Genomic DNA, 13,966 nt, shown 5'->3' with positions numbered 1-13,966 from the left:
ATTTTAGCAATGGCACCTTAGTAAACGCCATGGTTATTACTGGTTCTAGTTCTCATGGAATATGCTTTTAACCAAGTCAGGCATGTAAATTACCTCTAATTTTCCTATCATTAACAATGAGGGTTTTTTGTTTTTGTTTTTTCCCTCTGTTGATCTGTTATTTTATGAGACAGGATCTCATGTATCCCGGGCTTGTCCTGCAAGTCTGATCTTACCGTAGCTACCTCACAAATGCTGGGATTACAGGTGTATGCCACCACATCTGGCTAAGTTTTTGTCTTTTCTTCAGTTCAATCATCAATGACCATCTGCTATCCACTAGTTGAAGTTCCCTGCTCCCAGATGACTCTAGTGTCAAGCTATCAAAACAAAACAAAACCAAAAGCCTGCACATTTACTGATGCAGAAGAAATTCTTGTGGGCCAAAGACTCCTCTGACGACTTCAGTTCTTTAGGATTTTCATTTGCATCCTCCTGAGTTACCATCTTGAGGGCAGGTTCCTTCCTGAGTTACACTATTTGACCGGAAACTCTTCCTCTGGCATTCTTAATACCACCAGTTGCAGGATTGGTGTCTTCGAAGGATTTTACTTGATATTATTTGAGAATTGCCTCTTGGGTGTAATACAGTTTCAATCTTTAATGATCACCCCAAACATTAAAGGCTTGGTCACCACACCAGGCTCAGCTGAGTGGTGGAGCCTTGAGGAGGTGAGGTTGAATGGAAGGTTTTAGGTCATATGCTCCAAGGAGATCATGGAACACAGAATCCTTCTCTCTTTGCTTCTTAGCTGCCATGAGAGGAGATTGCTCAACCATGTGTTTCCTATCATTTTGTGCTTGCCTTACAGCAGGCCAAAAGGTAATGTTGCCAAATGGCCATGCATTGAAACCCTAAAACTATGAGCAAAAATGAACATTTTCTTGGTTTACTCAGGTATTTATCACGGTAAGAGAAAGCTAACATAAATAACAAAGTAGGGTTCCTAGATGCAAAATGTTATCAAGTTTCCAGGACATTCAAGTGGGACTCCAGAATAATAGGAAGACGTGGAATGTGCTTTTGTTGACATGATGTTTAGTGGTGTCAACCTGAGAAAATCTAGAATCACCTGGAAGATGATGGGCCTCTAAGCACATCTATCGGGGTTTAACTTGATTTTGTCATTTGAGGTAGAAAGACTTGCTCACCCTGAGTAGCACCATTCCAAAGGCTGCCTAAGAGAAAAGGAGAAAAGGAGCAGATAGTAGCAGACAAGCATTCAATACTGTCTTCTTTTTTTTTTTTTTTTTTTTTTTTTGGTTTTTTTTTTTGGTTTTTTCGAGACAGGGTTTCTCTGTGTAGCTTTGCGCCTTTCCTGGAACTCACTTGGTAGCCCAGGCTGGCCTTGAACTCACAGAGATCCGCCTGCCTCTGCCTCCCGAGTGCTGGGATTAAAGGCGTGCGCCACCAACGCCCGGCTCTCAATACTGTCTTCTTATGGTGTGGATGTAAAGTGGCTAACTGCTCCAAGCTCCTGTTTCCTTGACTTCTATACTATGGTGTAGTTACTATTCCTTGAGCTGTGAGCTGAAATAAACCATTTCTCCTTTAAGTTGATTTTGTCAAGGTGTTTTATCACAGCAACCAGAAAAGGAATGAAATCTATCTGGATATGGTGTGAGGGGTCTTGAGTTCAAAGTAAGTTACTTCTTATTACCACATTGGCTAGGCTGAAGCAGAGAAGCCAGGGTTGCTTCAAGCTGCCAGTGAGTATACAACTAATGGCAGTAAGGCTGTAACCATAAAATCCAGTCACTAGTTTGTGGATGGGTTAGATCACAGCAGATCCGAATACAGCTTCACTATTCATCATATCCACCACTAACTAGCTTCTCCTCTGTTAAAAGGAGGACAACATTTTCACCTCTGAGGGTTATTGGGAGGATGAATGTAGTAACACAAGTAAAGTCTAGTTAGCATGGTACTTAGCACATAGGCTGTTCTTCTATCTACAGGTCTTAGGGAAGGTGAGATTCACCATAGTGTAGAAAGTTTAGTTGACTCAATGTATACTTGATTTTCCTAGCATTAGGACTACTGACATTACTCCCATTGGGTTACATTACTGCTTCTGGGAAAGGCAGTCAGTTTTGGGAGCCTGCAGTCAGTAACTCACAAATACACACATTCTCTGGCTGCCATGCAAGGTTGGAGCCTATGAGCAGACAGGATAACCTACACACCACGTCAGCACTTGAAGATTTACATGATCTAATATTATCATCAATAGTATGGAAATGATTTTCACTGCTAGAAGGAACAAGGCTGGTTTATTTCAACTAAATCATTTTATGAATTATTCTGGGGGGTGGTTACATGACCTGTTTAGGGTCAAAGAACACTGTAATACTTAGAATTTCTAATTCTGAAGGGGGCCTTAGTTCCACCTACTACACTTTCTGAATCCTATCCATCTTGTTCTAGCCATGAAGCATTTGCTCTACAGATCTTTGTGTTTTACATATATGTTCAAAATAAGGAAATCATTAACACAGTTCTGTACCTCTAAAGTCTTACTTAGAGCATTTGGGAAGTAGAAACTGAAGGTCAAATTGGATTCACGGAACAGGCTGGCATACCAGAAGCAGTGGAGCTTATCTTTCTGTCTCCATTTCCCACTCTCAGGGAATCTAAAAAATGGTTTATTGCTCACAGGTTCCTGATGAGCATTATTTCAGCCACATGACTTTTACACCAGTTTGTTAATAATTTAAGATCCATGCTTATATTCCAATTTTTGTTTTAATTCAAGTTTATTTATTTATTTATTTATCTATTTATTTATGGTTTTTCAAGGCAGAGTTTCTCTGTGTAGCCCTGCTGTTTGAAACTAGCTCTGTAGACCAGGCTGGCATCAAACTCACAGAGATCTGCCTGCTTCTGCCTCCCAAGTGCTGGGACTAAAGGCAGTGCCATCACGCCTGGTGTAAGAGTTTGTTTTTTGTGGTCTTAGACATATATTAACCAAAATTTGCTTATGTCAGAAATTTACTTAAAGTTGAAAATAATCAGACACTAACTTTTATGTGTATGTGGCATACACATATGTGTGTGCTGATGCATGTGTATACAGTTATGCCTGTATGTGGCATACACATATGTGTGCGCCGATGCATGTGTATACAGTTATGCCTGTATGTGGCATACACATATGTGTGTGCTGATGCATGTGTATACAGTTATGCCTGTATGTGGCATACGCATATGTGTGTGCTGATGCATGTGTATACAGTTATGCCTGTATTGGAAACCAGAGGTCAATGTTGGGTGTCTGCCCTGATCACTCTCCACCTTGTTTTTTCAGACAAGGTTTCTCACTGAATGTGGCGCTCACCCACTCAGATAGACCGGCTTGTCAGAGGGCTCCAGGAATTTCTTGTCTCTGTTTCCCCTGTGCTGGGATGATGCCTACCTTTTTTTTTTTTTTCATTTCTCTTTATTAAGAAATTTTCTACTCATTCCACATACCATCCACAGATACCCCCTCCTACCTCCTCCTACCCCCAGCCCTCTTTCCCAAGCCACCCCGCAACCCCACATCCCCCAAATTGAGGTCTCCCCTGGGCAGTCAGCAGAGCCCAGCTCACTGAGCCTAGGCAGGTCCAAGCCCCTTTTACTGCACCAAGGCTGTGCAAGATGTCACACCACAGGCACAGGATTCCCAGAAGCCCACCCATGCACCAGAAACAGATCCTGATCCCCCTGCCTGGGTGCCCCCCAAACAGTTTGAGCCAAACAACTGTCTTCCGTGTCCAGAGGGCCTAGTCCAGTCCCATGGGGGCTCCACAGCCACCAGTCCACAGTTCATGGGCTTCCACTAGTGTGGCCGGTCATCTCTGCACGTCCTCCCATCATGATCTCGACGTCCCTCGCCTGCAGTATCTCTCCTCTCTCTCATCGATTGGATTCCCAGAGCGCAGCCTGGTGCCTGAATGCCTACCTTTTTACATGTGTGCTGGAGGTCTGAACGCAGGTCTTCTTATTTTATTTGAATAGCAAGCAAGCATTTTACCAACAAAGCCATCTCTCCCACAGAAGCCAAATGTGAGAAAAACATGAATTTTAAAACTTAATTCCTACTACTTTTGTTGAGAGAGCTAAAGACTTATCACAGACATCATCCTTACTATACGAGGTTTTTGACTCCCTAACTCACCCTGACAGAGGAACAACTTCAGAGTGGTATGTACAGAGTATATTCATCTATCTCTTCACTCTGGGAGGTCCTGTTACTTTCGCTGAGAAAGCTTAAGACTTAACATGGCAGATATGATCCCTATGGCAGAATCTGGTTCCTATTCTTAGAAGGGAAAACATGTTGTGATATTCCCTAGTATTTCAGTTCAAAGGAGGCATTTTCTCATTGTAGTGGATAGATTTCTTTTAAATATGATGTATTAGGTGAATTACCAAAAACTGACTCAAGGAGCTAACAGGCATCTTAAGATTGTTTTTAAAGGATTTATTTGAATTTTTGATTTTGCGTATGTGTCTGTGTGGGTGCATATGCATGTAAGTGCAATAATTGCCCTGGAAGGTCAGAAGAGAGGGCTGGATGCCCTGGAGCGGAAGTTACAGGGAGCTTCAAGTCCCTACACCTTGTGGATGATGGGAGCCAAACTTGGGTCCTCTGCAAGAGCAATACTTCATCACCGAGCCATCTCTCCAGCCTGGTTAAGATGATAAGAAACACAGAAATGAGTCATCTCTATCACACTCTCCCCACAAGATTCGGGGGTCATTAAGGAAGAGGGGGCAGGAAGACTGAAGAAGCAGAGGTGGTGGATGACTACAAAGAGACAGTGTTTTCCAGACACAAGGCAGAGGCGCACACTGTAACAGCATGGGGAAGACCTGTGCACAGACCACACAGATTCTCACCATGGAGTGGGGGAGGTGGCATAAAGTCCCTTACCTGGTGGAGGAGCTCTATTTGATCATCGTTGGGGAGATGGAAAATAATGGTTTTCTTTCTTTTTTGTTTTTCTTTCTTGTTTGTTTGAGAAAGAAATTTTCTGTGTAGCCCTGGCTGTCCTAGAACTCACTCTGTAGACCAGGCTGGCCTCCAACTCAGAGATCTGTCTGCCTCTGCCTCTCTAGTGCTGAGATTAAAGGAGTGTGCCACCACACCCGATAGAGAATCAATTTTCTTTAATGGTGTGAACCCACCTATAGTAACCATACCCCAAAGCAAGTCCCACATCCAAGACTAGTTGGCCAACACAAGCTGGACTGAGAGGAGGGGGCAGGGGGAGGGGGAGGAGTAGAGAGGAAGGACAGTGAGACATGAACTTGGGTGGGTAGGAAGATGGGCTGTATCTCGGAGAAGTTGGGGGAGGGAGATGAATGTAAACAAAATGTATGGAATTCTTAAAAATTATAAAAACACAACTTGAAAGAAAGAGAAAGCTGGAGAGATGGCCCAGCTGTAAAGAACAATTACTGCTCTTGCAGAGGACTCAAATTCTAGTGACCCACAAGTGTCTGTAAGTCCAGCTCCAAGGGACTTCCAAAGCCTCTGGCCTCCAGGGGCACCTGTATGTGCACATATCCACACATAGACCGATGTACACATAAGTAAAAATAAAATAAATCTTAAAAAATAAGCACATTTGTAGTTTCAAAAATTGGCTAACTACTAAAAGCTTTTGAAATACAACTTACTATAAGTTAGCAAATAATGGATATTTAAAATATTCTGACTTATACAAATTCTTTCAAATGTGGATTAAAGCAATAACATTTTTCCAGTTCTCAAACATCTACTACATGAATAACTACAGTATCTGTACTAACATATTACTAAAGATCAAAATAATGGGGGACTTCATTATACCCTCTGCCTTACTTCTACATATTTGAAATTTTCATAATAAAAAGGTCTTTTCATAATAAAAAAAAAACCCTTTAGACATTAATTTCAGAAGTCTCCAAAAGATCAACAGTAGACAAAGCTAGTTTAAGGTCTTCTAGTAAGAAAAGCCTGGATTTTGAGTCACACCCCCAACAGATAGCATTCGAGGTATCAAATGTTGAGAACATTTGATATAATAGTTTGGATTTTCTAAAAGGTCATACCATTGTTCCTCAAAATTAAAAATATTTCAAGATGGACGCTGCTATAATCACAGCACATGGTAGGTACAGGAGGAAGGAGAATTAAGATCGCCCTGGATTACACTGAAAGTTTCACGTCCACCTGGGCTATGCGATAGTCTATCTAAACAACAACAAACCCCCACACCAACAAAAGAGTATCTTTCAAATATAGAGTATAAAACTTAAAAAATCATTTTAAGTTGGTTATGGGGCTCACGTCTACAATTCTAGCACTGGGGAGGCTGAGGCAGGAGGATGAGAACAAGTTTAAGGTCAGTCTTAGCTAGAGTGAGAACTTGTTTCAAAGAAAACAAAACATAAAATTCAACTGAATTGAGTAGATTTTCTTACTAAATAAGTACAAATGAAAGATCTTTATGTCTCTAAAGATGTTAATACTTTATTTTGTTTTAATCTTTACTTTCTGATTGAACTATAGACTAGCACTTTAAAAAAGCATACAGGCGGGGCTAGAGAGATGGCTCAGTGGTTAAGAGCACTGACTGCTCTTCTAGAGGACCCAGGTTCAATTCCCAGTACCCACATGGCAGCTAACTGACACTCCCACACAGACATACATACCAGCAAAAACAACAATGCACACAGAAAAAGCATTCAAGCACATCAATTTTTCCCAATAAAATCTCTCAATAGTAATCATCTTTACATATTTTTACTGTACTTTAAAATATTTAAAAGTTCACCACAATTAATATAAACATTTAAATTAATCTTTTAAGAAAGCATCTCTGCTGAGCAGTGGTGGCCCACACCTTTATTCCCAGTGCTCATGAGGCAGAGGCAGTCAGATTTGTGAGAGTTCAAGGCCAGCCTAATCTACCTGCAGTCAATTTCTTTTACAAACAAAATATGTTAAAAACCCTAAAACATTGCAGGTTAGTGGTTTAATCCTAGCACGTGGGAAGCAGCGGCAGGCTGTCTCTGAGTTTGAAGCTAGCCTGGTCTACAGAGAGTTGCAGGACAGCCAGGGCTACACAGAGAAACAAACCTGTCTTGAAAAATAGAAACAAACAAATAAACCCCTCCAAAAACCCTATGGTATGACATAAAAGAAAACACTAATTGTGGTAGAAAAACAATACATGAAATCCGATACGTCTTCTACAATGTCCCTCTAAGTTCTGTGGAAGAATCATTAGAGCCAAAGTCCTTAGAGGACAAAGGAGAAGAGCAAGCATCAGGTAGAGGAGGGCTGGAAGGTGTTTCCTGTTATCTTCTATGTGTGGGCTTTCATTGCACTGTTCTTCAACTAGGAAAAGGTCTCAGGGGCAAGTCCTGCTTCAGATGTCCCTTACCCCCTTGAGTACCGAGTAATGTGTTTGTGTAGTTTATGATTACAGGAGACAAGACTGTGAACACATGTGATTTACTCACTGGTCCTTCCCTTTAAAGATAAGAATGCGTTTAAGTTGGTTGTGTATGAAACTGGCAATCCCGTAATTCCTCACAAGACTCCACCAGAGAATACTGTCTTATTTCAAAATATTAGAAGCAAAGCCATTCTTTGTCCTATTTTCTTCCCAGATAAAAACATCAATTAATGTGTCTGTTTATTTTCAGAGAAAAATACAGATGAGTAGTTTAATTTTTCTTTATAAAAGCTAAATGCCCTCATAAAATATTTACTTTTCAAAAATTCTGAATGTGCAAATAACTTGAGAAACTTTGTTATGCTAAAAGAAAAACAAAAGTTAACAGAATTAACAGCATAGCTTCTAACAGGGGCCAGAGCAAGGGACATGTCTCAGGAAAACAAGCTGCTCACATGCCCAGAACACAACCCCCTGGGAGGAATTCTGTCTTTAACTCCTGGGTGGCAGAGCCCACGGGAATTACTCAGACTGAAAATCCCAAAGCTTGTTCACCTAGAGGGAAATGAGACAGATATGATTCAAGTGTAATTATTTCCTAGTAATAACACTAAAGAAAACAACTTTAAATGATCAAGGGTGTATGAGCTTCAACTTGAACAGGTAGAGAATAGTGATGTATTTACAAACACACCATTTGCTAGCTAAGGAAGGAAATACTCAGTGAATGTATACATGACATTTTTCTTCTTTAAAGTAATATTTTCTAAGGCACTCATATTTACTAATTATTAATACCCTTAAATGGTATTTCAAATAATAAAAAATTACAAACATTTGAGGACTTACTATGTGCTGGATATATTCTAAGTGGCTTACATGGTTTATTTTATTTACTCCTTAATAAGCCAGTTAAGATTTATTAAGTAAGTAGTAGTATTCCTATCTTATGAATAAAGAGCTGGGACATTTGTGTAAACAAACAAAACCAGAATTCAATATCAGGTATCTTGTCTCTAGAGCTCTTGCTTCTAATTTAGCTCCAGTTAATGTAAAAGTGAATTTTAACCCTATTACTATGCACGACTATTCCTGCAAGGCTGTAGATTCAGTTTCTGTGTGAACTTTCACCTCTCTGCCCTACAGGGACGACCTGACTCTCAGTGCCTCCCAGTTCTTCTTTTGGTTTCATCTGCTTTCCTCGGTAGCCTAGGCTCTCGTTAGTTCAATGCCTGAATATTCTCTCACAGCTGCTGAAGGAAAGAAAAAGCTTGTCTGTGTACGAGTAATCATTTCTGCTTTTCCCCAGCAAAGGTTTGCTGGGGTTTATCCAGGAAAAAGTCTGCCACCCGAGTGAAGTGAGTGAGTGAAGTGAGTCATCGCGACTGCCCAGCTAACATTTTCTGATATTGCATAGCACCCGCAGCACCTCCTCCAAACTTTTTCCAGACCTAATCCCCAAACATACCTATCCTTCTGGAAATCACTTTAAAATGTTTTTTTCTTCTTCTTTAAAATCCATTCAAAGCAGAGTTGGAAGATAACATACAAGATGCCCAGTTAAACTCTAAATTTCAAATGAGGAAGATTTTAGTATGTTAGAACTCCCATATTACATTATTAAAAGTACTTAAATGGTATTTAAGATGATTTAAAAATGATAAATTGGCCAGGCAGTGGTGGCACACACTTGGGAGGCAGAGCCAGGCGGATCTCTATGAGTTTGAGGCCAGCCTGGTCTACAGAGTTAGTTCAAAACTACACAGAGAAACCCTGTCTCAAATAAAAAAAAGAAGAAGAAGAAAAGAAAAGAAAAACAAACAAACAATAAATTGAGAACTACCAAATATTACATGAGACACAGTTAATACTAGTATACATACAGGAGCCTAAGGCAGGAGGATTACAAATTTGAGGCTAGCTTAGACAACTGAGATCTTAACACAAAACAAAACCACTTCCAAAAAAGCATTCATTGTTTATCTGAAACTCAAATTTAACTAGATAGCTAATAATTTAATTTATTACTAAGTCAAATGCTGGGGATGTCTTTCTGTATGCTGTGAATATAATGCTCTGACTGATGGATAAATAAAACACTGATTGGTCAGTAGACAGGCAGGAAGTATAGTATAGGCAGGATAAACAGAGAGGAGAATTCTGGGAACAGGAAGGCTGAGTCAGGAGACATAGCCAGCCGCCACCATGAGAAGCAAGATGTACAGATACCAGTAAGCCACGAGCCACGTGGCAAGGTATAGATTTATAGAAATGGGTTAACTTAAGATGTAAGATCTAGCTAGCAAGAAGCCTGCCATGGCCATACAGTTTATAAGTAATATAAGTCTCTATGTGTTTACTTGGGTCTGAGCAGCTGCAGGAGCTGGGTGGACACAGGAAAACTCCATCTACAGTCAAACCCAATCAAATTCCTTCTTTCCAATCCCAGAAGTGCCTTTCTTCTTTTCAAAGGCTAATTCTCTATTGTATTAGTCAGCTTTCCATCATTATAATGAAATGTCTATGGCAATTTACCTATAACGAGACAAGGTTTATTTCTTCCCATTGTTACAGAAGTTCTAGGCTAAGTCCAATGGCTGGAGCGCTTTGTGCCTCATGGCAGGCGCTCATGAGAGAACCAGTGACATCATGAGCTTGGAAACAAGGAGAGGGGCTCTACATTTCCCTCCAAGAACATGAACCCAATGATCTAAGTATCTTCCACTGACGAAGCCTTACTTTTTAAAGGTTCTACCACCTCCCAATAATGACAGCCTGGGGAACAAACATTTAACACATGAACCTTTGTAGGGACACTAAACCTTAACATCTATGGTATCCATCTTTCTCCTTACTTTCCTCTCTTCCTTGTTCTATATATTCAACACCTGTCTATGAACCCACACCTTTTGGCATATCACTTTGCAGTTCCTCTACAGAGAGACATTCTGATCCCCACCCCTTCAATATGGACTGAGCCACATAAACTGCTCTGTCTACAGAATGAATCAGAAGTACCAATATGTTATTTTGGAGTGTGGATCTCAAGATGCCTATGCATGTCTATTCGTCTTCTTAAGTACTTTTCCTGTTTCCAGGAGAAGAACATGGAAGCCACCTGGTCCCAGGATAAGAATGATAGGTAAGTGGAAGAGCCTAGTTTAGAGCAAAGCTACCAGGAGGTTCGCAGCTATGTTGAAAGCAGCCGATCTGCAGACAGGTGAGCTATAATAGTAATTACTGTCTTAGGCTCTGTGTTTTAGAATGTTTGTTACACAGCAAAAGCACATATCCTTTCTTTAAAAAAAAAAATCTATCAAAGCCTTATCCTGGCATTATTTCAAGTCACTTTCACGTACCCCCAAAGCATTACAGGAAAGTGGTAGTTCTTGCTTTCATTGCCTTGCCACTTAGTTCTATTATCTGCACCAATTCTCCTTCCCTGTCCCCATTCTCCATCTCTCTCCTTGGACAGGGTCTTACTGTCCAAGTGAAGCTCAGGCTGGCCTTACACCTGCAGCAACTTACCTCTCCTCCCTAGTGCTGAGATAAACCACCATAGCCAACAACCAATTCTCTTTCAACTGCCACCAAAAAGTGCGAATAATAGATCTATAGCTCTGGGACTCTCTCATCCACCCAAATATTTCACACAGGTTGAGAGGTTTGGTTATATCCAGAAACCAATTGTGGAAGGCAAGGAGAAGCCCTTCAGGTTCTAGCCTCCGGCAATTTTCATTTCACTCAGTGTTTGACATCAGTAAGTGGTAACAGCAGGCAGCAGCAGCAGCAGCAGCAGCAGCAGCAGCAGCAGCAGCAGCAGCAGCAGCAGCAAGTGGTACTCCCTAGCGTTACAGTCCTTTTCAGGTCACAAGTACTGACACCTTTAGCCCTTGTGCAGCCAGTGTTTGTTACAGCTCTCAGCCCAAGGTCTGAGACCCTTGGCCTTGAAGACTCGAGAGTTCTCTAGAATTTGTCTAGCAACCTGGCCTGCAGGTTCTCTTCTCCAGCATCTCAGAGCCTTTTGCCCCTTTTCAGTCTCTTTTGCCATCTCTCCCATCCCACCATACGCCTTCTTTACCTGGGCACTGCACAGTGTGGAGCTGCTGCTTCTGCTGCATTCACACCACGACCTGCTGATGGCTGAGTTGTTACTGCCACTGGGGTTCTGCTGCCTCTGCCATCACCGCCACCCTTCTGCTGTCTCTGCTGCTGCTGTGTTCCTCGCTTTACCAGCTCAGCAAGGCCACTCTATAGAAAGAAAGAAAGAAAGCACTTGAGAGACGCCTTTTATTGGACCAGATGCTGCAACACCGACAGGCAGCACAGTAGTGTCTCTCAGGCAACTCACTAAGTGAGCCTGAGCTCTCTGCTTATACAGCCCCAAAAAGGGATGCCTGGATCACTTGGTGTTGCCTCTTGGCATTAATCACGGTCATTAAGGTATATATTCTGGACTAGCCATATAGCCATGCCTCTTAGCACCAGTCACAACAATATTTAGACCATCATCAGAAATGCTTTGGCTCTGGTCAAGGTGGAAATGGTTGCAGGGTCACTTACAGTTCTTTGAGACTTGTGATAGCAAAAAGTTCAGTACACTCTGTTTCAAAGAGCTCTGGCTGAGACTGCACCATCAGGAGCCAGGGACAACCAGCTGCCATCCTCCTGTAGCTTGTCAAGGTGTCTATGGAGTGTTCCCGACAGCTGCTGCGGGTATATTGGTAGCCCACTTGGTTATGTGACTGGGCGTCCTTTTGCTTAAGACAGCCAGAGTAGAAAGGGAGAGTCCAACAGCTGCTGGAGGGAGCCACATTCCTCATCCCCAGCACCAATGCATCCTTACAGGGAAATAAGCATCACAAGGAGTGCTTAAAATATGAACATAAAGACCTTATCAACACTAGTGTGATCTTAATAGATTTAAATAATGCCTTTACAGTGCTTGTCATCTACTAGTGACCTAGGGAAAGGTGGGTCCCTTGTATCCCTCTTGCCGGGCGGTGGTGGCGCATTCCTTTAATCCCAGCACTCGGGAGGCAGAGGCAGGCGGATCTCTGTGAGTTTGAGGCCAGCCTGGGCTACCAAGTGAGTTCTGGGAAAGGCGCAAAGCTACACAGAGAAACCCTGTCTCGAAAAACAAAAAACAAAAACAAAAAACAAAAAACAAAACAAACAAACAAAAATCTCCCTCCCTCCCCCCTCTCTCTGGTGATTTGAACAGGTACAGCCCACACAGACTCATATATTTGAATGTTTCAACTTTACTATGTAGCCTTGTTGGAGTAGGTGTGGCCTTGTTGGAGGAAGTGTGTCACTGTGGGGGCAGGCTTTGAGGTCTCATATGCTCAAGCTATGCCCATTGTCCATTGTGGTCTTCCTGTCCTGTGAGACCTTTCACATGCACAGTTCACTTCCTGCTGCCTGCAGATCAAGATGCAGAACTCTCAGCTCCTTCTCCAGCACCGTGTCTGCCTGCACGCTGCCATGTCCTGCCATGATGATAATGGACTAAACCTCTGAAAGTGTAAGCCAGCCAGTCTCTCTCTGTGTCTCTCTCTTTCTCTCTGGTTTTTCAGGACAGGGCTTCTCTGTGTAGCCCTGGCTGTCCTGGAACTGGCTTTGTAGACCAGGCTGGCTTAGAACTCACAGAGGTCCGCTTGCCTCTGCCTCTTGAGTGCTTCGACTAAAGGCGTGGGCCGCCACTGCCGGCTGCAGCAGCATTCTTTGTTTCACGGATTGCTTACCGACTCCCGGTGCTCATCTTTTCTCATTCTTCCAGAAATTTAGTCGCTCTCCCAAGAGTGAACATCATACATCTGATTCATACAATTTTTATCAATACCATAATCTTCCTTTTAAGCTCTAGTTCAGTTTCTCTATAAGAGGGCTTGTTAATATTCAAATTGCGGGAGTTCCACACCTAAAAAGTCAAAATTAGTAAGCCGGGCGTGGTCCCTGAGACTGAGTTTCCTACAGATTCTGAGGTGATGCTGGTGGCGTGTCAATGACCCCCACACTGAGGCCCACACTCAGAATTCCATGTTTCCAACTATCTAACAGTCTCCACCTGGTTACTAACAGGTGCCACGAGTACTCACTCAGCCCTTTTGTTGTGGTTTATTTGGAAACAGAAGTCTTACTATGTAGCCCTGGCTGGCCTGGAAGTAACTCCACAGACCAGGGCTGTCTCAAACTCAAGAGATCTGTGTGTCTCTCTTTGACTCTTGAGTGCCACCACACCCGGCCTTCATGTAGGGATTTGTTTGTTTGTTTGTTTGTTTTTCAAGACAGGGTTTCTCTGTGTTGCAGCTCTGGCAGTTCTGGAACTTGCTTTGTAGACCAACACCCGGCAGCACACACCTTTAATTCCAGCACTCGGGAGGCTGAGCCAGGCAGATCTCTGTGAGTTCGAGGCCAGCTTTGCCTACAGAGCGAGATCCAGGACAGGCTCCAAAACTACTAAAAGAAACTCTGTCTCGAAAAAAACAAA

General features: G+C 42.3%; 1 long non-coding RNA gene across 1 annotated transcript in view; it reads right to left on the bottom strand.

The window, feature by feature from the left end:
• The window catches only part of LOC121823130 (uncharacterized), a 126,865-nt gene that overhangs the window by 90,541 nt on the left and 22,358 nt on the right, over positions 1-13,966 (bottom strand). Inside the window, exon 2 of the long non-coding RNA XR_013044983.1 lies at positions 11,555-11,724. This is a non-coding gene — a long non-coding RNA (uncharacterized LOC121823130). The remainder of the gene's footprint in view (positions 1-11,554; positions 11,725-13,966) is intronic.

Source organism: Peromyscus maniculatus, chromosome 16, assembly GCF_049852395.1.
Source record: "Peromyscus maniculatus bairdii isolate BWxNUB_F1_BW_parent chromosome 16, HU_Pman_BW_mat_3.1, whole genome shotgun sequence".
NCBI classification, from domain to species: domain Eukaryota; kingdom Metazoa; phylum Chordata; class Mammalia; order Rodentia; family Cricetidae; genus Peromyscus; species Peromyscus maniculatus.
Note: the sequence above shows the minus strand (reverse complement) of the source record. Positions and strands in the feature narration are given on the sequence as shown.